Source organism: Ovis aries, chromosome 4 (genome assembly GCF_016772045.2).
Source record: "Ovis aries strain OAR_USU_Benz2616 breed Rambouillet chromosome 4, ARS-UI_Ramb_v3.0, whole genome shotgun sequence".
Taxonomy (NCBI): domain Eukaryota; kingdom Metazoa; phylum Chordata; class Mammalia; order Artiodactyla; family Bovidae; genus Ovis; species Ovis aries.
Window position 1 is genome coordinate 93,777,187 of NC_056057.1, and position 23,557 is coordinate 93,800,743.

General features: G+C 42.1%; 1 protein-coding gene across 1 annotated transcript in view; it reads left to right on the top strand.

Moving 5' to 3' along the window:
- SND1 (staphylococcal nuclease and tudor domain containing 1) overlaps positions 1-23,557 on the top strand; it is a 419,819-nt gene that overhangs the window by 186,984 nt on the left and 209,278 nt on the right. The gene's annotated exons all lie outside the window — the stretch shown is intronic.

Genomic DNA, 23,557 nt, shown 5'->3' on the forward strand with positions numbered 1-23,557 from the left:
AGTCTGTGCCAAAAATGTGCTGTGCTTAGTCGCTCAGTCGTTTCTGACTCTTGCGAACCCGTGGACTGTAGCCCACCAGGCTCTTCTGTCCATAGGGATTCTCCAGGCAAGAATACATGCACTCCTCCAGGGGATCTGCCCAACCCAGGAATCGAACCCAGGTCTCCCACATTGCAGGCAGATTTATTACCATCTGAGCTACCAGGGAAGCCCATGCCAAAGATAGGGTGCCTCTAGAAAATGTTTCTGATAGCATGCTTCTGATGTTTGGGTCTTCCTCAAGGCTTTTCTTTATTTTCCTGTGGCCTTTTGTTTTAATTTTTCCCTCAACTTTCTCTGCTTAAATCATTCCAATACTACTGTAGGAAAGTTGAGATATGAATGATACCAATATCCAAATACTCAGCTTAGATTCAGAATTATATCAAATGCTTCCTGATTTTAATAGTTATTTGAAAACATTGTCTAGAGCAGAGGATTTATTCTTTTTATCCCAAAAGTTTTAATTCCATTTTTAACATAAAAATGTACTTACATCTCCAGATCTTTGATGTACGATATCCTGGTGGATTAAATAACATCTTCTATGGAATGTTGACTTTACAATACTCCTTACGGAGCCCTAGATCCTTGTGATTCACATCTCCCTCTTCTGGTATGCTTTTCCTGCTCTAATTTTTGCACATTTTATGGCCATTTAAAAGCCATGCCTCTTACTAAACCTTTTGCAACGGCTTGTTTTTATAAAGGCTCGTTCTTTCTGTACTCATATGTCAATATTCAGTGAAATACATAATAAAAATGACCAGTATAAATCCAGGGACAGAAGTGCACAGGTGTGTTCGAGCAGTCCTCAGTTACTAACTGGTGTCAGCCTGTGGGTTTTGAGGAGGTTGTTGAATGTGCGGGTCAGTTAAGCAAAGGTTGCTGGGAGAGCTTGTCTAGGAATGTACCACGTCTCTTGTGACAGGCTTTAGACTTTATTCAATGTTTAGAGATGCGGTAGAATTAAGAAAAGATCAGCGCTACGTCTGTCATTACCTGTAGGCTCATACCCCTTCATATTGGCCTTTGTAGTGTCTAGAGGCTTTCCCTTTAGTCATGGGATCAGCTGTGAATCTCTGATTCTCCAGGAGCTTTTCTCAAACTGCTCATTCCAGGGAAGGAGAAAGAAGAGGCAGATGAGATGGCCTCTTTGGGGGTTATTTCAAAGGAGATATTTTTCAGTGGATTTCACATGCCCAAGTGTGTGAGCTGGCCCTGTCTTCGGTAGGGTTCTGTCAGTCCTCCCATGCTTTCTTTTGCTGTGTGGGGCAGCATCGAGCTGCATGGCCTTTGGGAGGCCCCTCTCGTGAAACAGTCTTCAACGCCCTCTCTCTTGCCGTCTAGGGAACGAATGAAAATGAGGTTCATGGTTCCTCTAATAGGTTACTTTTTTTTTCTTGATTAACTTCACTCAAGTTGGTGAGAGTTGTTACCTTTTAATCAAAGCAGTTTAAATAAAAAATTAAAAGATCAAACTTTGAGTTGTTTCTCATTCTCTGGCTCCCACGTTGGGAATTAGCTGATCCTTTTAGGCCTGGACTGTGACAGGAAGCTGTCAAGATGGCGCTTCCTGTTAATTACTTTTTATTGTATTTAAGACACTTAAATAACTCTTCTTGTGATTTAGTCTTCTATATAATTAGCTTCAGTGATTAAAATCTCATTCTTCCGTTATTGCCAGAGCCTTCATGAAGAGCAAGTTTTGTGGGGTGACCTTTACTTGTGCTGGAGTTCACAATTACTTTGAGCTCCAATTTGGCAGATTCATAGTATCTATTAGCTGATTGACCATGTCTTCTCACACATCACGTTTCAAAAAAAAAAAAAAAAAAAAAGTAAAAAAAAATTTTGTTCACATTTATAAAGGGGCACCTAAAAAACTTAAGTTGGGATCCAGCTTCACACCTACACACTCATAATTACTACCTTCACACCTATACACTCATAATTACTACCACCACCCCATCCACCATCCATGGAAAATTGTCATGTATCCAGTAGGTACAGTGTCACTGAGGTATTGCCCCATTGCTTCTCATTATGTTAAAATATTTCACAATAATAGACAGTAAACATTTTTCCATTTTGGAGAAGTGAAAGATGGCAGAGATAGAAGTGTGGAATAAAAGCAGTTGGAAAATGCCTATTTTCTGCACAAAGTCAGTTTCTGGAGAGGTGATTTGAGTTTTATAACAGTGATTTTTAAAACGTTGTAACCTCTGCTCCTGACTGCAGAGCTTTGCTCCCTGCAAAGGCACTACTGTCCAGCTTAATGCCGTGTGGAGTCCTTACTACCAGAGATGCTGTGGGACATCTTAGTTACCTCTTTTGTAATGACTGTCATCTAGCAGATGTGAAGCCATCTTTATGAACTTCCTTTGTGGCTCTTTGACTTCTTCATAGATAGTTTGCCTTTATTATGTTTATTTAAATCAGACCGTTACTTACAAGGAATCCAACTTCTTTTGCTTTTTTCCATTTTGGTTCCAGCTTGCAGGCATACTTCCTCAGCTGTTCTGTTAGTCACTGAGCATGAGGTTAAGATCTTCTCCTTCTAGAATAGTTCTTTTCTAATCTTAGTTCAGTTTTTCTCGGCCATAGTAGGAAGCAGTGTCATACCACCCATAGTTTTTTGGGCTTGAGTTCTGTAGCTGTAAGGCTTTCGCTGTCTAGTCAAATCTTAAAACATACTAATGTCTGAGCTAGTTTAATATATTGGTGTGTCTTAAAACATACTAAATACAGCTGAAATCAATTTCTATCCTAGTGTTCTTCCTCACCAGGTGGCCCACGGCATCCTGAAGAGGTATTCTTTCAATAACCAACATAGTGTTAATGTCAGTGTCTCAGCCAGGAGATAGGATCTGGGTTGTAGCCACCTCTTCTCTGCACAGATTTATTGCTTACAGTTCATCTACTTTAGTGGATTCCCCTACTCCAATCTTTTCCTGCTTTGAAGGAGAAAGACATCAGAAGAAACATTCCTCTTCTCCTCCCCTTGAACCCCCTAACACCTAAATCATAAACACTTAACCAACCTTCACTTCTCAAAAGAGCACCTTAGATTGTTTTCTCAACCTCACAGGCTGCTTGATTTATATAACTGTGCTACTTCTGCCATGTGAAGTAGTGGGATTACGCCTGTTCACCATCCTTAAGACACTGGAAGCATCTGTGTCATTTGGCTTAGAATACTTTGGAAAGAATAGTTAAATAATTTCATGTGTCTCCTGCATCATTTTAAGAGAACGGCCCCATAAAGCACCATAAGAAGGAACTTGGTTTTTGCAAAGGGTTCAGGTGGGAGTCAGGAGAACACTGCAATTTTAGTTGGATCTTACATTTTGTAGCCGTCTATATGTGGGACTATCATGCTGCTGAGCCTTTTTTTCTTTCTTTTTTCTTTTTTGCTTTAAAGCCCTGATGCTTTCAGATTATTGTATTACCCTCATCACTATAAGGAAGTTCAATTAAGCTTTACATAATGGAGCACTTGGCTCTTATAAATCAGCCAAATCCTTTGCTGAGCAATGTGTGTTCTTTCACTTTTTTCCCCCTCAACATCAGTTGTAGAATATCAAGTACTGGGTGACAGTATTTCCTGAGCGGATCTTTAGGAAACTCCCTCATTGGTTTCACAAAGTATACCATGGAGTTTCCAAAGTATACCATGGGAGAAAATGAGGCTTTTCTCCAAATAAGAGGAGCTTATCCTCAGGGAGGAACATTCTGTCTGGAGTGCTTAGAGAGATGGATAAAGGTGTCAAAATCATGAGTTAAAGGCCCTGTTTGGAAAAAGGAAGAATGCTGTCCATTTCTGTGGGCCCTAAAAATAGCTCAGCGAGGGTCTGGTCCCAGGGAAGAGAGGAGTTGCTGCTCCTGTCTGCTGTGAACAGTAAATTTATCAGTTATTCATCAAATATTTGCTGAGCACCTACTGTGTGTCAGGCACTAGCAATATAGCCGTGAGTGTTTCCCTCTGCTAAGTCTTCCTGGCTACGCTTCATTCTTGGGACTCTTCTTGCCTCTGGTGGGTGAGACAACAAGAGTCCTTAAGGATATTCACTGACTTTGCTGCCCCCTAGAATCTTGCTTGGCTGGATTTTGACTTTAAGAAACACAAGTGACTTTATATAAACAATACCTGAAAGGGCACTTCTCTATTCAGGTCTTGCCTGGGACTTTCAGCGAATTTACCACTCAGAAACAGGTTAAAATGAAAGATAATCCCTCTTATATCTTTATTTTTAGTTGAGCCGATAACTGAACCTGTCAGTAGACAAAATGAAATGCTCAAGCAACTCCCCGTTGGAGGCGCTTTGCCCCTTTTCCCGTCACATCACCGTTCCTGACTCATTCGGCGCCGATGGGCCTCTGCGAGTCTGGCAGTTGGTTATGACTCCCCTCTCTCTCCATGCTCCTGAAGACCTGCTTGTCTTATTCCTGCCTCACCTGGCAGAGGAAGGACCCAATGCTAACTTCCTAACAGAGTCTGCTTCTCACTTTTGTGGATGGTTATCCTTAAAACCTATAAATCCTTATACCTCTATAAATTAACACTACTAGATTTTAAAATTTTCAGTTTTAAGCTATTTTTACTTTGGTTTAGTATTTGCACTGTAATTTCTACCCTTTCACCCCTAGTTGTCTTATATTTGTTTTGTGTGGGTGTGCTTAGCCGTGTGTGTCTCTTTGCAACCCTGTGGACCGTAGCCTGCCAGACTCCTCTGTCCATGGGTTTCCCCATGCAGGAGCACTGGAGCAGGGTGCCATTTCCTACTCCAGGGGATCTTCGCTACACAGGAATCGAAAACACATCTCTTGCATCTCCTGCATTGGCAAGCAGATTCTTTAACACTGCGCCACCTGGGTTTCACCAGTGGTAAACTTTATAACGTTCACTTGCTGTTTCTGAGTAACTTTACATAGTATCTCTGTACTGCTCACTCTGAAAGGTTAGGAAGTTATAATGGTTACACTTCTTTAAAGAGGTTTGATTTTTAGGTTTTATTAAGATGGGCTTCCCCGATGGCTCAGTGGATAAAAAATCCACATACAGTACAGGAGATACAGGAGACACGGGTTTAACCCCTGGGCTGGGAGGTCTCCTGGAGGAGGAAAGGGCAACCTGCTCCAGTATTCTTGCCTGAAAAGTCCCATGGACAGAGGGGCCTGGTGGGCTACAGTACAAAGGGTCACAAGGAGGTGGATGTGACTGAGCAGCAAAGCACAGAGCATAGCACTTATCCAGTCTCTCCTCTTTCAGCATAATTGTCTTCTAACCTTTGCTTGTAAGTTGATCATAAATATTTAAAACCTGTCTCCCATCTCCATAGCTGTTAGAATTGTGTAAGTGTTACTGTTGGAACAAAAGACACAGAGTGATTAGTCCTGTAGAAAAGGAACTCAGCCTTTAAATGCAAAGAGAAATGCTGAATTAGTTAAAGATCTGCTCAGTAACAGTGTCACCCAATACATTAATTCTGTGTCTGTATTTCCTTCTTCATATACATTTCTTTATATGCAGTTGCCACTGTATCTCAAGTCATTCTTTTTGTGTTTCTTTCCTTTCATTTGTTGAAGAAACTTGATTTTTCTCATGTGTTGGGTGGTCAAATTTCTGAATGAAGTGTCTAAATATTTTTGCATACATTCATATTTGTTAGTATTATTATCAAATTGTAGCTTGAAAATTGTTTTCCTAAAAACTTTGAAGGCATTGTGCTCTGGTGCTTCAACAGTGTTTTTGAGAAATCCAATTTCTCTTTCTTTAAATGTAACTTTTTTTCCCCCTGGCTTTGGAATTGTTATTACCGTTTCCCATTAATTGGTTTTCTGAAATTTTATCAACATATTTCTATGTCTGTCTTTTTTTGCTTCGAACTCAATTGTCTTTTCCACTCTGAACACCAAAACAATTGTTGTTGTTGTTACTTCTTGAATTATTTTTTCTCTCTTTTGCTACATTGTATCTTATGCTTCATATATCTAACTTTTCTTCCAAATGTTTAAAACCTCCTTTGCATTTTTGTTCTATATTCAAGATGTCTTCATTTTTGCCTCTTGCTTAGTCAGCCAGCCATGTATATTGATTGATTTTACATTCGTAACCATCTCTTGTTCATTCATCTCACTCATTCACATACTTACTTGTTAGTTCATAGACTCAGTATTTCGAGAGTGCCTGGTGTGTACCAAGTACCTGGAGTATATCATTGTTCTAAAATGGAAATGATTTGTATGCCATGAAATTTACATACTAGTCTCTTAGTCACACCCATTTTACTTTTTAATTGCAGCACTCACATTTAAATGTTCTGTTCTTTAAGTATTCTATTTTAATAGCATCCTTCCTGGTGGCTCAGAGGATAAAGCATTTGCCTGCAATGCAGGAGACCCGGGTTCTATCCCTGGGTGGGGAAGATCCCCTGGAGAAGGAAATGGCAATCCACTCCAGTATTCTTGCCTGGAGAATCCCATGGACAGAGGAGCCTGGCGGGCTACAGTCCTCAGGGTCACACAGAGTCGGAAACGACTGAGCGACTTCACTTCTTAGTCTATGACTATAATGTTTTCTCTATCTCTGAGAATCTTATTTAAAAATTAAACACCTCTTCCAGCTTTCCCCCATGACTAAATGTTCTTTGCTTTGTACTTTTTCTTTCATAAGTTCTCCAGCATTGTGTGAACCTTGACCTATATTTACGAAGGACCCAGTTGGAGTTGGCCCAGCTGTTGCTCTGCAGTAGTGTGTCTCGCAGACATCTCTGTCATAAAGAAGTCATAGGAGAGGAGAAAGGACCAAAGGGAGCCTTCCCTATATGGTGCCTGAAAGAGGAGCTGGAACACAGAGGGAGCAGGCAGATTGCAGACCCCACCGAAACTGTCAGAGCTTGGGGGCTTTCGTCACCTGTTAGGGAGCCTTAGTGTATTTTCCGGGCCTCTAAGGTTGAGGGGTGGGGAGCAGGGATAGGGTAGGCCTATGCTGTGTTCAGCCACCTCTCTCTAAATATTGTGCCTCGGCTTTACTTTCCGGCCACACAATCCATCTAAATCACCTGCCCTCTGTTCTACTAGAACACGTGTTTCTTTGAAGTGAATTATCTTGTATGACATTGACAATTTGGGGAAACATTGGATATAAAGCAGAAGTCATGTTGGTTTGTAAGTGACATTCCCAAATACATTGAAATATTGAAAGGGTAAGGGATAAACTCTTACATGTAAAGGGAGAGCTTCAGAAGGTACAAAGACTTGAGAAAAATCTCAGTGTGAAGTTGAGACGTTTACAGTAGGAACTTCCTTTAATTTAAGTCATGAGTGCTTTAGTGGCTTCAAGAACCTTTATTCTGTTCACTGTTTGGCTCAGTAGCATCCTGTCAGTGAGGTCGGAAAAGCTGTGAAGACACTTTTTCCAGTATTCAAGCAGTGGATTAATGAAGAAAACTGGGCTTCCCAGGTGGCTCAGTGCTTGAGAATACACCTGCCAGTGCAGGAGACGCGGGTTCGATCCCTAGGTCAGGAAGATCCCCTGGGGGAGGAAGTGGCAACCCATCCCCATGTTCTTGCCTAGGAAACCTCATGAATAGAGGAGCCTGGCAGACTCCAGTCCACAGAGTTGCAGAGAGTCAGGCAGGACTAAGCACAAGCACACTGAAGAAGGCTACACCCTGCCTCAGACTTTGTTTTGAATAAAGTGGTCTCTATTGATGGCACAACATTGTAAACCAACTATACTTTTAAAATGGTCTCTGTTGAAAACAAAGCCCGATAGTCCCTCCTCTAGAGGTAGTGTCAGAGTCCCAGAGTTCAAGACTACTCAGCCTGTAGAGATTTCCATTGTGTGCCCTTTTTATTAGGGTTTTTTTTTTTTTTTTTTTTTTTGCTGGTGCTTAGGCTGTAAAGTTCCATAGTGTTTAAGGGGACCACCTATAACCCTGTTGGTTTAGGAGTTTTGGTGCTTATGTGGTATATGAATTGATCAGGATCACACAAACATGTAGGTGCTGGAAAAAATGCCAAGTGCTTGCTGGTTAGGGTATTTCTCTTTTAGTTAGTTAGTTCAGTCGCTCAGTCATGTCCGACTCTGCGACTCCATGAATCACAGCATGCCAGGCCTCCCTGTCCATCACCAACTCCCAGAGTTCACTCAGACTCACGTCCATCGAGTCAGTGATGCCATCCAGCCATCTCATCCTCGGTCGTCCCCTTCTCCTCCTGCCCCCAAGCCCTCCCAGCATCAGAGTCTTTTCCAATGAGTCAACTCTTCACATGAGGTGGCCAAAGTCCTGGAGTTTCAGCTTTAGCTTCATTCCTTCCAAAGAACACCCAGGACTGATCTCCTTCAGAATGGACTGGTTGGATCTCCTTGCAGTCCAAGGGATTCTCAAGAGTCTTCTCCAACACCACAGTTCAAAAGCATCAATTCTTCGGCGCTCAGCCTTCTTCACAGTCCAACTCTCACATCCGTACATGGCCACAGGAAAAACCATAGCCTTAACTAGATGGACCTTCGTCCTAGCACCTCCATGGGCATCGTAGAGATGGGTCGGGAAGAGGCGGCCTGGCCGGCCCTGCTCTCCGGAACGCTGTTCTTGATCCATCGCTCAGATGATATGCCCAGAACCTACTCACTGTGTACTTCGTATCTGTCAGTAAAAGCCCTTGATATGCTATGCTCAATTACTCAGTCGCGTGAGACTCTGAGACCCATGAACTGTAGTCCGCCAGGCTCCTCTGTCCACGGGGCTTCTCCAGGCAAGAACCCTGGAGTGGGTTGCCTCACCTCCAGGGGATCTTCCCAGCCCAGGGACTAACCCAGGTCTCCCACACATTGCAGGCAGATTCTTTATCGTCTGAGCCACCAGGGAAGCCCTTGAGGCTCCCCCAGTTTGTCACCCATCTGACCCTATCTGTTTTCTGTCTTTCAGGATTTGTGCAAACTTTCTGACGTGCTGCTAACTCGCATTCTCATTCTCCGTCACCATTAGGGCTTTATTCTTGTGCGTATGTCTTTTGCGCCATTTCAGCAGGACCTTGTAAAGAATGTCATGTGGACTTAAGTTCTCAGTCTGCCATTCTCAACCCCCCTCAAGCATTCTTTCTCTCTTCCTTTGGAGAATGAAATTGATGTAATGAGGAGAAGGGACATTCGACATGGTTACCAATAAGCACAAATTGTGTCTTTTAATGCCATTTCTCAGCCCCTTTCTGTATACAGTTCTGTGGCCAGCACAGTACACAGTGGTAACAAAGTAGCAATGGATTTTTATCTTCCTTGGTGATGCCGCTTAACAGGGATTTGCTTCAGTTCATACTGAATGCCTTTTTTAAAGTAATAAAAATTGTAGCATTTTCAAAAGTTTAAAAAATATGAAAGAATCACTCATTATGTAATTGTGCTAACATAAGCCTTGTTTGAAGGGTGTGCCTTTTGAGTGCAGGTTATTTTTTAAGGATGTAATAATTTCAAACAGGAAAACTTTGACCATTTGGCATTTTGTTGGATGAAGGCTAGTTGTTGCTGGATCTGAAGATTCTGTAGCTATTTTTTTAAAGTGGGCTTTGGAGGTAAACACAATTGAGATTTAAACTCAGTTCTATGCATGGCTGATTCATGTCAATGTATGACAGAACCCACTACAATATTGTAAAGTAATTAGCCTCCAATTAAAATAAATTAATTAATTAAAAAAAAACTCGGCTCTATGCCTCGATAACTGTGCAGTCTTGGGCCATAGTTTTTTCCTGTGTGAGTTCTATACAATAATACTACACTCCTAGGGCTGTTGTGACATTAAATGTATCAATGCATTTAATACGTTTAGCACAGTGACTAAGCCAGAACAATCAAATACGTCCATGGGTCCTAAGTCTGGACTCCAAACTGGTCATTGGCCTAATTTCAGACCTAGTGGTCTCTTTCGTCCCCTCTGTCATCTCTCCTACGTCTCTGGCCATCTGTTTGACTCAACTTTTTCCTTTCCTAAAGGATTTTCATTGACTGCTTTTATGTTCCATCCTCTTCACAGTCCCCCCCCCAGCCCCTGGCCAAGCCCACCCACTTGATAATGTTGCTACCTCACAGATGGACTTGAATACGATCGAGAGAATGCCTAGTATGTGCTACATGCTCAGAGGCTTAACAACAAATCACCCATGGGATTATGATTAGATGCTGTTATCCTAGTCTGTCTGTTGTTTTGGCTGTGCTGCTCTGCACGCAGGACCCTAGCTCCCCGACCAGGGATTGAACCCTTGCCCCCCCTGCGCTGAGAGTGAGGAGTCCCCTGTACTAGTTTTTATTGTTCCGTGGTAGATGCTTTGGTTTTAGACTTCTCTTTTTTTCATTTTTTCAATTGCCACTAAATCATATCATTTTTCCTCTAAGCAGTGAATGTAAATATGTTCACCTAAGTACTACTGTAAAAGTAGAATATATTCATGAGTAATTTTTAATGCTTCAGGGAGTTTAACATGCACTTCCCATTGAGTAAGAACAATATATATTCCTTAGTAAAAGCAATTTATTGAATAATCTTTCAAACCAAGAGGTGTTGCTAACAAGCGGACTCCCTGGGTTTAGTTGCTTCATATACTTATTTAGTTACCTATTTACTTCCTATCTGTCTATATGAGTTGTTTTAAAGGCAGAGGGCTATTGACTAAGTGTTTTAGGAGATCTTGCTATTCTGTATCCCTACATTGAAAATTGTACTGAAAGTAAGATTCTGTGTATTGCAGTGGGGTTGGGGGAGAGCTGCCGAATCTTAGTTCCCTACCAGGGATTGAACCTGGGCTCTGAGCAGAGAACGTGGGGAGTCCTAACCTCTGGATCTCCAGGGAAGTTCTCTTTGTAGATCTTTTAGGGATCTACATCTCTGCTGTGATGCCTTTTGTAAGCTTTGTGCCATCATTGTGTTCACAAGTCGAATATGGAGGGATTTAACAAATACCTGGACCTTGGAGGTCAGCACGCGTGGTAGAATTTGGAGACATTTAATGGCATGAGCTTCATAAGGGCCAAAGGAAATTTGAGACGCCTTTCATCAAGTTTCCTCTGTTTTCCATCGAGCCTTTTGGCTTTCTGATATATCTATTTACATAACAGCTGTGATTCAGCTAACGATTGCCTTAATGTGAGCTTCTATTGTGTTAAAATCATGATTTATAAACCATCCTGTATCAGGTCATTAACAAGGGGAATTAATTATATTATTGTTCTTACACCATCTCGCCTCCTCCCAAAACAAAACCACCTTGACACTGACTACAGAATCGCCTTTCTTTTTCTTTAAAGTAGGAAGCCCCTATGGAAATCACTCAAATGTTTGTCACCACTTTCTCAGAAACCTGTCTTTGAAACTGTTCTATTGTGTGTCACTTAGCATGGCCTGTGGCTGCAGAGCAATCAGACCATTTAAGTGAGGCTTGATCACAGGGGCTCCGGAGTGGTTTACTGTATTTCAAAGTTGGGAACCAAAATAATCCCGTGTTCCCCCCAAGGGGAGTGAAGAAAAGGAAACCTTGAAACCCCGATTGTGTTGCTGGGTTCATTTGTTGCTTCTATTAAAATGAAGAATCCTTAAGTTAAAAAACAGTTTGTCTTTTAATCCTTAGGAAAACATTGACCACCTGAAAACATTTTTGTTTAGACTTGGTTGCAGAGATAGAAACTCATTTCTAGAGCCGTTACCCACTGCAATTGTATACTTTGTTTTTGCAGTGAAAGTCGAAAGCTGCTCCCACATTCTAGACCTTGTCTACACTGACGCTGGGCTTGGTCCAGTTGCTAATGGATTCCGGGGAACAAAACAGGACTTGCCTGTTCGTGTGGTGCCAGCTGGCTGGGTTATGGGCCATAAACCATAACGGAGCCGTTAGTAGAATTCTTACTCGGCCCATTTTTCCTTCCTGACCCATATGAAAGAACTTCCCTTGAGCCTCCACCGTGAGAAGCCACCTGTGCCAGAACAGTTTTTCTTCTAAATTATCTAGAAGAAGATAGTTATTCTTCCAGTTACCAGTGGCTAGGTTTTTCTTGTAGCAGACCGACAGCCCTCCAGAATCTAGGTTATTATTTTGAACACCTTCCTCTAAACAAAGCATTTTCAATATGTATCAGCAAATGCAAAAAAAAAAAAAAGCAAAAACTACAGAGGGTTTGAAAAAGGCTTTCCCCATTGCCATTTTGGTCTCTACCGGACCTTGCGATTTGGCTGGTTCTCCTCACGCTGTCGGAGCTGATCCTTCCCGTGCCATTATGTAATTTTCTGTCTTGGGTGCATGTTTGTGTGGGCGGGTGGTTTTGTTTTGTTTTTAAGTGGTGTTTAATGTCAGGCTAATAATAAACTGGATACGTAGGCCTGGTTTTGTCATAATGGCCGCGCGTTTGCTTATTTGTCCCTTATTCCCCTGAGAAGCAGAGAACTCCCCCTCCTCAAGTGGTGCCTACATGTTGGAGGGGGGCCCTTGTCATCACAGCTGCCTAGAAAATGCAGCGCAGTGACTGGCAGCTCTGCCCTAAAGGGACAGACGCGAGGAATCTTCTCCCAGGGTGCTCCCACAGCCCATTCCTTGTCTTCCTGCGACCTAAATAGAGCCAATAGGAATGCCTTTGCCGCTCCTGAACCAGTTCCAGAGTTTGGTCTGCTCTCTCCCTACAGTTCTTAGATTCTGTATCTTTGTGAAATGCCAGGACCTTTGACAATGACGCTTTATGAATCTGGGGGCCTTAAGCTGAATTCCATCCTCCTTGGCGTCTTGAATTCTTGAAAAGAAGACTCTATTAGTTGTCTGGGCTGTTTTTTCACACAACTGCATGATTGAATCACTTGGGACTCTTAAAAAATAATGGTATCCTATATTTTAAAAACCAGGTCCTGATATTTATTGTCTTAAAAATACTGATTTTTACCCTTAGAGATGCTGGTTTTCTTAGCCTGGAATGGGTGTCCTGAATGGTGATTCGAATGTGCCACCAGTGTTAATAAGCTCTAGGAAAGGAAGACCAGAGGAAATAGAAGTTTCCAAAACCAGCATTCTCCTCTACTCTCAGCTAAGTTGTAGATACAGGTAATAGGAAGAATAAAAATGACATCACAAGTGTGTGTTTTCTCAGTTCACTTTCACTCCCTAAGCTCAGCCTTTCCCTCCATTAATTTCTCTTTTACCAGCTCTGCTTCAACAAAGTGCAGAATGGCAGAGTAACGCTGGGTCGAAGGGGATGATGGTTATTTCTAGCTCTGCCTCCAGCTTATTGAGTGACCTTGACAAGTCATTCACTGTCTTTTCCTAAGGCCCTAATCTTGCCTTTTCTGAAGGAGAAAGTGGCATAAGCAGTATTGCAAATACTATGCCTCCTTCATTTACCTCTTCTTAGTAATGCAAAATTCCTTTAAACTTATCCTCGGGTTCCTAACAGAAGTTTAACAGGCAGTGTTAAAGTCGTGGCTTTAAGTCTTGGTGTGAATTTGTCTTCTTGTGTAGCCCTCCCTGCTCAGCTTCTGGATCATAAACGCTGGGTTTACTTGGAAGTCTGTGGATTTGCGAACTCAGACAGCTAACTCCTAGTGATTACTACTGACTGACTGAGTGCTTTCATTGCTACTGGCTGCTGTGGTGGTTCGTCGCTCAGTTGTATTTGTCTCTTATGTGACCCTATGGACTGTAGCCCGCCAGGCTCCTCTGTCCTTGGAATTTTCCAGGCAAGAATAGTAGAGTGAGTTGCTGTTTGCTCCTCCAGGGAATCTTCCCTACCCAGGGATCAAACCTGGGTCTCCTACGGCTTCTGCATTGCAGCAGATACTTGACCTCAGCTGACATGACCTTAAATTGTTTACCGTGGGAACAATATACAATATTGTGAGGTGATTAGACTTCTGATACTCCTTTTACATCTTTCTCTAATTATCCAATTCAGAGATTTTTGTCTGTTTGGTGGCTGTTGTATTGTTTTAAAATTTTCTCCTTAACAGGAATTCTTAAGTAGGAAAAGTTGTGTCTTTTGTTGGTGGTGGTATTGTTGATACCTAACCAAAACTGTGTCTTTTAAATACTTTGGGGATCAAAAGAAAGTAGAGTTGACTGTGTTCTATTTTGGGCTGTGGACTGACATATCTGAAATTAATAATGTGTATTTAGATGACTGAGGCATAATTATTTGGCTGCGTTTAATCCAGACTAATATCCTCAAGTGATTTGCTGTTTCTGTTGTTGCCCTTCTAGATGTAACCCCACTTATGACCCTGACTGTTTTCCTTCACGCCTTACTATTTATAAACAGGGCTTGTACTCAGCTAGTATTCACTTGTATAACAAACTGGCCTGTACTGTAATGTTAAATATTTTGAATATTGCCCCCTGCTTATAACACACAAACGTTTGAGTCTGTTCTTAACCTTGGAAGACTTGCTTTCCAGATTTGGTTTGGTTGGCAGAGAGGAAAGAGTCAATGTCTTTGTTTTGGAGGGGTTGGATAGTTTCAATTGGCACTGTTTTCCATACCTTGTTCTGCATTGTGTTTGAGAGGGTGTGGCTGAGAATCTCAGCCTGAGCTTGAGTAGAACTTGGATGGTGTGTGTTTTTCTTATAAATGCAGTGTCCCAGTATCCATAAAAAGTAAATAGAAGTCCCTGGAGGCTGCTTTTCCCATCAGAAACTCAGGAAAATTGGGGTATGTAGTTTGTACTGTGCGCATTCTGGTTTTCCTCTTTAGACCCTTACAGCAGTAGTTAAGGGCTTCCTTTTTGACATTGGTCATGTTCAGCAGTAAGACAGTATTCATTGTGGATTAGAGCATTCATTAAGGTCAGCGCTCATCTCCCTTCCTCTCCCTAGCCAGCCCTCTGCACAGTTTACCGTCCATTTTCATAGCTGAGTAATCTTTTTCTGGAAAGTATACTTTTTTATGCCAGCTTCAAAAAGCAGGAGCTGAAGAATGGGTTCACTTTGCCTAGAGTCCAGTCGGTGGGACTGAAAGCAGTCTGGAAAATGAAATCATGTGTACTAAGCCGCTTCAGTCCTGTGTGACTCTTTGCAGCCCCATGGATTGCAGCCCACTGAACTCCTCTGTCCACAGGATTTTCCAGGCAAGAATACAGGTCTCCATTTCCTCCTCCAGGGATCTTCCCAACCCCGGGATTGGACCTAAGTCTCCTGTATTGGCAGGTGGATTCTTTACCACTAAGCCACCTGGGAAGCCCTCAGCAGACTGGGATTTTCCTAAAACTTCTCTAGAGTAAACTTGTTTCCAGGGCGCAAAGCAATAGCAGCATCGCAGCCCACAGCCTCCCAAGAAACACAATTAAAGAGGTGAAATCTGCCCAGGGTATCTGGAATCTCTTCTCCCTCTTGTTTAAGTCTTGAGGATTTTATTCACTCCTGATTTTTGTTCCATGTGATTTCAGGAGATGATGATTTCCCATTCATGACATAACTTATATGTCACCCCCTCTGTCTCCCCTGTAATAACAAAATTGCTGGGATAGCTCTCCAACCAGTTTTTTAAAAAAATCTGATAATTCATTTCTAAATTGGAACTTGTTTCTTTCTAATCAGCCTTGTAATGTATTACAGACATCACTCTCGGCATTGGCTACAGAAGTGATTTAATGCTGAGTTTTTAATGACTCCTTCATTAATCCTGGTATTCTGGGATTTAACACCCGCTGGCCTTTGACCAGTGGAAATGATGAAAACTTAGATTTCATGCATATTGGATAACACTGGCCCATTGCGGGAGCCATGAATCTTGCCACTGCAGCGGATGCGTGTGATGGAGAGGCTGCAGCTGGGTGGGCGCACTCCCAGGCCACGCGCCGCTGCCCACGAGGTGAGCGCAACGTCTCTATCAGCCCAGGGTGACCTCCTTTCAGGACAGCCGGGTTTGGAGCAGGAGCCTGTACTGGTGGCTTCATCCACCAGACAGGCCTCTGGATTTGAGAAGTAAGGCTCACCTTTTCAGGATTTCTTTAAAGAAAGCATCATGTACCTTAACATGATAAGGTACATGTAACCTTAACATTGGTCCTTTTTTTTTTCTTCTAGTAAAGCCCCAGAATTTTGCAGTTCAAGACTGTCTAGTACAGAAATTCCCTGATGGTCCAGTAAAGACTGTGCTTCCACTGCAGGAGTCACAGGTGCGATCCCTGGTCAGGGAACTAGGATCCCTTATGCCACAGCCCCCAAAAACACAAAAGGCTATCTAGTGCACCTCCCTCGTTTTATAAGCAAGATGTCTGAGTTTAGGAGGAGTGGCAGAACCAGGCCACCATTGAAGGTAACAGCAACCAGAGTGATCCCCAGCAGGTGCGGAGCTCGCCGTGTGCAGGCAGAGCCTCAGTGTTGTCATTTACTTACTCCTCACAAAAGCTTCGTAAAGTGACCTTGCAGAGCAAGCCCAGGTCTCCACAGCGCCTCTCCCCACCTCCTGCTGCTGTTGAAAGTACAGGTGCCCCTGGTGGTGGCTCTCCTCACTCTTGATGGAAGTGTCGGGAATGCTCTTTCGAAGAGACGGGCTAGTTTATTTATGGTAGAATCTTGTGGGCAGGCTGAATACCAAGAGTAGATGCCAGGTTCTTTGCTTCTCCCCGCAAATTGCTGCTCAGGAGAGAGGATGTTAACTTATACTTGGAGTCTTCACAGAGGCTCTTGTATTATTACACACTGCTCCCTCAGTTTATTTGGAGCACATTAGTTAGCCAGCTACAACGGCATGAAGGTCACATGGCAGCATTATTAAAAAGGAACCAGTAATTTTTTTTAACATGAATGAAGCAATTATTACAGTGAATATGACCCCCTAACTGTGAGAGCTGAGTGTCACAGGAATTACCCTCTTAAAGGTCACTTTAAAAGCAGTGCTATGAGGCGAGAGAGACAGATTTTTTTTTCCTGTAAAGGACTAGATACTAATATTTCAGCTTTGATAGTTATGTGCACTGCATGGAAACTATTCAACCCTGCCTTGGTAATCCTAAGGCAGCCAGACAATATGCAGACAACTGGGCGTGGCTGTGTCCCAGTGCAACTTTAATCATGCAGACAGGCCTTGAGTTTGCATCCCCTATACTATGGAGATATGAACAGATACTTCTAGAACAACTAGTAAACCCAGACATCTGAATGTTATGAAAATGCGGGAAGAATTTCTGAAGGCATAGAGCATGTTGAAAAAGTGAGATGGGTACGATGAGAGAGAACTAGCTCAGAATTGTCTGTAATGATAGTGTATGTTGTAATATTAAATACCTTTGTGCAGAGTATTGAGGCGGTAAAAAGTAGGGTTTTAACCAAAACAATACTTCTAGATTTAATAAATTATAGCTAAACAATTTCAGTCGTATCCAGAAACTTGATGAAGACGCACAATCCCCCACCCGCCCCCCCCATTCCCCATCAAAAGCAGCCCTGGTATCACGTTAAGTGCAAGTACGTTTTCTTGAAATGTTTTCTCTTGACTTTTACCAAGACTCAGATTATGCGGAAGTGGCTGTATTTGAAAATTGTTTTCTGTACAGTCTCTTAAATTTCACTTCTGTCTTTGCTGGTCACCATGACAGTACAGTTCTCTCCCTGCCTTGGGTGCCCCGGGCAGCCGTCCATCCACTCCCCGCTGAATATTCTCTCCTAGGTATTTGATCCTATAAGCATGTCCTTGTTTTTTCTGGAAGTCCGATTCTCATTCTTTAATGCTTCCTAAGTCTTGCTATTTGGCGCACCTGAACCTGGAGAAGAGCCGTCTTTTACTGTGCTGCCTGCTTAATTTCTTGGTTTCTTTTTCTTGCATCTGTCACTCTCACCAGATCAGCGCTGACCTAACCTTGGCTTTGTCTTGGTTGAAGTTCTCAACCGGGTCTCATTTATGAAGGAAGGCACTGCCTGCATGAGTCGTTTTGCTGGTCTCCTAGTGACAATTTTTCTTTCTTTTTTAGCTGCATCTGGAATAACAGCTGCATTCTCACTCCTGAATAAAATGGGTTAGCACAGCTTCTCATGGCAAAGCACCTGGACTCTTAGGCAAGATTGGGGGTAAAATCCGGACCAGCTTCATCACCAGCAGGGTGGGAGGATCAATTTTTATATAAGGGGTGGGGATAGGCCACATGAATGAGGATGTGAACGAAACTGGCGTTGTAAGAGCACCACTTGTATCTGTTAAATGTAAGGGATTAGATAATCCATCATTATGCTAATTCTCAGTAACAGATGGTGGAGAGTTCTGCCTCTCCACAGCAGTTTTCACCGTGGGGGAAATTAGCTTGCACCCAGATCAGCAGACAGGCAGGAATTCCATTGAGAGAGAAACGCTACTGGTGATTGCATTGGTGTGTCCCTCTGCACATGTGCTGAGTTCTTGTATTTTTCTCTAGTTTACATATTCTTCGCCAGACCTCTTTGCTCCTTTCTATAATGTAAAGAACTTGAAATGATTTCTTTCCATGCAGTTAATTTGGGAAGATCAATATTGGAAGTAGGTTAAGTAAATGTTTCTCAAAGCATTACTATATCATATTTCTTGAGAGAAAAGATGCCATACAGATTATCAAAAACATTACTGATCATCAGTCTTCATAATTGAACTTCAGAGATGACATCCCAAGTACTGTAAATGCCCCATCTTGCCTTGATATAACACTTAAAACAAACAAGCTTTAATTAAGCCCTCTGGCTTCATCTTGTCCAAGAGTTGCCTTGATCCTGCTATTTTCTGTCTGTAAATGATTTCTCTTGGGTGTTTTGTTAATTCATAGCTTCATCTATCCTCTCTGTGCTAATGGTCATCCACTTTTTATTTCTCATTGCTTGTTCCTACCCCCGACTTAACCACGTACCTGCTTCTTGTTTCCATTTGTTATGTCCTAGTCTCATTTCAACACCAACATGTTTAACACTAATGCTGATTTTAAAACTCGCTTTCATACTCATCTGTATCCCAGAGTCACCTGTATAGCTTATTAATCAGAGGTGATCACCACTCATACAGGATGTAGTTGGTAACAGATGTGCTTTAAATTGGCAAGGTCATTCAGATTCAGTGGTTCACTGAGTTTTTTTTAAGAAGTGGTACAGCCATCCTGGACTGGGAAGCCTTAAAGTCAGGGACCAGCCATCCATAGCTTTAGTTCCCACCAAGAGCTGAAATTAACAGTGTTTGATCCTGCCTTGGTGACCCGTGGAGTTTTGGGAGAAAGCAGTTTAGTGATTAGGTGATGATTTAGTAAAATTCCCTTATCAGTTCTTTCCTATTTCTCTTGCTGTTGCTCTGCTCCGTGCAATCAACAACTTGGATCTATATAAACAACAATAGCCTTCTAGAGGCGCCTTTTCTAACAGCAGAGTTCTGCTCTCCCACTTCTTCCTGCATAATACAGCTGGATTAGTTTTCCATAAATGCTGTCTTTATGCTGTTAATTCACTACAAACAGCCATTTTAGATTTTAACAAACGTCTTCAGTCATGCCCCCTACCTCATTCTCTCTCACTTTCAGCATACAAACTCATCTATTTCTGGAGAAGATACCGGCTTATCAGGAAAGTGCCTTTAATTCCTTAGTCTCTGAACCCCAAACTTGTCTTCTTCCTGCTTACTTTCTTATCTTCCCCTTTCCTATCTCCGCAAGATTTCACCCTCTTTCTTTCCAAACTCATTTTTCTACCCATGTGCCCTGAATTCTTTCTTTTGGTCTAAGGATTTTGTGCCATTCAGTACCCCCCACCTCCCTTTTAAAAGCAATTCTTAAAAATTTCTCTTTAGTCTTTTCTTACTACAATCTGCTTTTCTTATTCTTCCCTTGTCTTCATAGCCAAATTAATTGGGTTAAAAGCAGTTTTAACTCTGTGTCCATTTGCTATGCATTCTTTACCATCTGGCTTTGGCTACTCCACCTCGTTGAAACTGAACCTGCCTAGAACACCAGTGCTTCCCTCAAAGACACTTCTCAATCTTTTGTGTGCTCTCTGTGTAGTATTTAAAACATCACAGTCTTGTTCGGACTCCCCCCCTCTCCTTTTCAGTACACCAGACTTGACTGAATTTCTTTCTACGATTCTGATTACGTGTTCTCTGTCTGCTTTAGAGCTACTTAAATATTTGTGTTTCTTAAGCCTCTACCCTTGACCCTCTTCCTACCTCTGCTCAGTCTCCTGGATTGTCTCATTCATCCCCTAGCTTCAGTTTGCAGGTAGGTGTTGCTAATCTACCTGAAATCTGTGTCTCTAGCCCAGTTCTTCCTACCAGGCTCTCCGCCAGTATATCCAGCTTTTGACTGGATGGGCATTGCCTTTTACTGAAGTTCAGTATGACTGAAATGGAGCTCATGATCTCCCCTTGAAAAGCTGTTTCTTTACTCAAATGATCACATCTTGATTGATGGTGCCACCTTTTACTTAGCCTTTTATGCCACAAATCAAAATGTCATCTTTATCACCTGTCTCCGTACCTGATTGCCTACAGGTATATCTCAGGTTCATTTCAGCCTTTCTCCTCACTGCGTGGTTGATGCTGTCAGTCTTCCTACCGGCCTTCCTGTTTCTAGTCTGAATCCCTTCTGATCCATTTTGCACACAGCTGTTGCAGTTTGTTTTCTGAAACAAATCTTATCTCCTGCTTAAAGTCTTCGTTAGTCATCCCACAGCCTTTTGGATTAATAGAAACCCATGAACTGACCCTAGCCTACCTCTCCATGTTTATATTTAATATGCCCTGGCTCTCATCTATTTCTGTAAAAATAATAATAAATAAGAGCAGAACACTATTCTTTTTTGCTATTGTTGCTGTTCAGTCATGTCTGATCCTCTGCAACCCCTGGACTGCAGCACACCAGACTTCCCTGTCTGTCTGTCACTGTCTCCCAGAGTTTGCACAAATTCATGTCCATTGAGTCGGTGATGCCATTCTTCTTACACTTTATTATTTTTGGCTGAGCTGCGTCTTACGTTGCTATGAGCAGGAAATACTCTCTAGTTGTAGCACACAGGCTTCTTGTTGTGGTAGCTTCTCTTGTTCTGGGACACAGGCTGTAGGCTCCCAGTCTTAGATGCCCCTAGGCTCACGCAGTCCTCCCTGAGCAGGGATCGAACCCACGTGCCCTGCATTGGCAGACAGATTCTTTCTTTTTATTTATTTTTTAATTGAAGGCTAATTGCTTTACAGAATTTTGTTGATTTCTGCCAAGTGTCAGCATGAATCAGTCATAGGTATACATACGGCAGACAGATTCTTAACCATTGCACCACCAGGGAAGTCCCAAAACACGTCATTCTTGAAGTTAGTTTGCTCTGTGTACTGGGAACATAGTTTCCCCTCACCAGCTCCCACTCGCCCTTTAGGTATTGACTTCTTACTGAAACTTTACCTTTGCGAACCAGGCAGACCAAGACCCCAGTTGAGCATCTGTGTATGTCCTTCCTCAGGACACTATGCTTGCTTAATTACAAGGTTCACAGCATTTAGAATACTAAGTCACAGATAATTTGGACCTTAATTCCTGGTACATAATACAGGAAGGTGGGAGGGGGACACGGCAGGAGACCATGTAGGTTTTCATGGACCATTGCAAGTCCTTGGAGTTTTGAACAGAGGAGTGCTGGGCGTATCTGAAAACTTTTTAACTTTAAAAGAAAAAAAAAAAGATTGTGAGATTTGTCTCTTTTTAAACATTTATTTATTTTTGTTTGGCTGTGCCGGGTCTTAGTTTCGGCATGCAGAATCTTCAGTTGCAGTGTGTGGGATCTAGTTGCCAAATCCAGGCCCCCTGCATTGGGAGTGTGGACTCATAGCCACTGGATCACCAGGGAAGCCCTCTTTTTTAAAACTTGATTTTGAAGTAATTATAGATTTAAACATGGGTCCGTCCCAGGTACCCTTTATCCAGTTCCCCGCAGTGGTTATGTCTTACACAATTACCAAACAATAGCACAGACAGGAAGTTTGGCCCTTGGACAGCATGTATGTAGGTCTCTTTTCTCATGTGTGTGGATTCATGTAACCACCTCCATAGTCTATAGACTGACAGCTCTTCAGTTATCACAAAGATCTCCTTTGTGCTACTCCTCCTAAGCCTTTCCCCTCCCATCATCTGTGCCAACCACTCATCTTTCTCCATCTCTATCATCTTGAGGTCCTCCTGAGTTGTTCCATGTATCCGTAGCTTTTCTAGTCTCTATATATGGAAACTGGAGGCAGGCTGACTAGTTGGAAGGACTTGAGACCTGAGTTCTAGTGAAGTTCAGTCACTAAGTGGTATTTAATGTCTTAGTTCTCGGAGTTCCCACCTATAAGATGAGGAAATTGGACTTTTCAGCTCTAAGCTCTGTGATTATAACAAATGATGTCTTTGTGATTTTTTTTTCCCCTGTCATAATGAGGTCCATTTTCCTTGTTAATACTTACTGTGCCATAATCTATATTCTTTTGTATAGTGTTAAGCACAGAAGGACTATTCAAATATCTCATAGTTGTTTTACTGACATATTGCTACTACTTATATTTTTCAGGTATTAACTTGATACACCAAAGTAGTAGTAATACTTGGCAAACCATGTAAATATGAAGATTCTTTGATTTTTTTCACTTATTTTTCATAATAAGACACAGAAGTAAACTTCTAGCTCTCTCTAATCTTGTGAACCTCAGAGATATAAGAAATGTAATAAATTGCCACTAAATGTCAAGTCTACTCTTGAATCACTTCTTTGAACACATTTCTACTAATGAAGTTGGTCGGTTTCTTGCTGTTGATAAAATTTCTTAGCCAAAGCAGAAGGTCCTAGACAGTACAGAATCTGCTGAACTTTAGTTTTGCTGGTAGAAAATAAACCAAGTATTTCATATTTGCTCGTCACTCCCTACTCTTTTTTGATACTCTAGAACATTTAGGTAATACATTGTATCTTAAGGAGGTGATCAGCCTTGAAGAATCCTCTTAAGTTTGCCTAGCAGCCTAGACAAACCATTTGCCCCTATGTGTGCACAGAGAGTGTAGGGTACTTACAGTCCTTAGGGCAGGGATTGGAAAAAATTGTGCTTGCTTGTTGCCACAGTGCCTGATCACACTGTGCCTATGGCCACAACCAGAAATTGTGCCTGTGCCACAAACACAACCAGAACTGTGTCTAAACCCTATATGTGCCATGTGCTAAGTCACTTCAGTTGTGTCCAACTCTGCGACCCTATGGAGTATGGCCCACCAGGATCCTCTGTCCATGGGGTTCTGCAGGCAAGAATACTGAAATGGGTTGCCATTTTCTTCCTCCAAGGGATCTTCCCAACCCAGGAATCAAACCCTAATCTCTTATGTCTCCTGTGTTGGCAGGCAGGTTCTGTTTAATACTTACTGAAATGATACATAATCTAGTTGGCCTTGAATATTATCAGTTATTGCTGTATAAAGATATGTAAGACTATTGATAAGTAAAACCTAGCTCCCTTTAAAAATGACATTAGAATGTCTCTGAGCTGAAGCATATTTCATACAGCATTTAGATCTACATTCTCATTTTATAGATATGA